We start from the raw sequence: 1076 nt of genomic DNA, 5'->3' as shown, positions 1-1076 counted from the left end.
ACCTCACAACTCTGGACTTGAAGCTATTATTAAAAAGCTATAGAGATGAAAAGAGCATGCATGGTGCTGGCATAACTGTGAATGGGCTGACCCAGGAAACAGAAGAGCGCATGCAGAACCAACCCCCGAGAGATGGGCTCCTGTCATGTTTGATAAAGGAGATGAAAGCCTACGCTGGAAAATGAAAGTCTTTTGCAACAAAGGATGGTAGGAAACAGACTATCAGTGTCCCACATAGGCAAGGACATTTTAAACAATATACGACAAATATACAACACATAGCAACAAGAATCAATCCATGGGGTCATAGCAGATGAAAACATTTCTACACAAGGAAATGAGAAGACAGCTACCAGGTGGAAGATAAACTTGGCAGCTGTTCTTCAGACCGACACTTGTGTGGAACACATGACAACTCTAAGCAATTAGGCCCTCAGAATAGAGGATCCAATAAAAAGTGTCCACCTGAAATGCATAATTACTTGTCAAATGAAGGATTGCAACTGGCCAACAAATACACAACAGTGTTCACTACTTTTGATCCATAGACAGATGAATATGAAAACAAAAGATTCCAGGCTCACACTACAGGGATGCAGGAACACCCAGGTTTACAGCAGCAGAACTCGGACCACCAATGTCTTACCAATGCCCTACGACCATCACATGGGAAGGGATAAGTGAGTTGTGATAGCTATGCACAAGGTATTATGAAGCTGGCATAAATAAGGATAAACTAGAGTCATTTGTAGGAAATTGGGTGCTACTGGGATTAAATTTTAAGTAAATTAGTCCCACAGAACTGAGTGTCTCATGCTGTGTTATCTGAAAAATCCAAATATAGTTAAAGAGAAAAAGAAAAGCTAGACAATAGGAACTAGGCATATCCTTTATAACAGGAAAGAGATCTGATGGGGAGAAATTGGAGAAAGGAGGTAAAGGGGAAGAAACAAGATGCGTCATTTCATGGACCATCTCCCCAAACCCAAACTAATTATTAGATCCCACGAACTTGTGCTTATATAAATTTAATCTTCTATGCAATCAAAAACATTAGTTACAGAGCGCAGGCCCAG

The sequence above is a fragment of the Octodon degus genome, unplaced genomic scaffold, assembly GCF_000260255.1.
Source record: "Octodon degus isolate 3935 unplaced genomic scaffold, OctDeg1.0 scaffold00052, whole genome shotgun sequence".
Lineage (NCBI taxonomy): Eukaryota > Metazoa > Chordata > Mammalia > Rodentia > Octodontidae > Octodon > Octodon degus.
The sequence above is the reverse complement of the archived record's forward strand: the minus strand, read 5'-3'. Positions refer to the sequence as shown.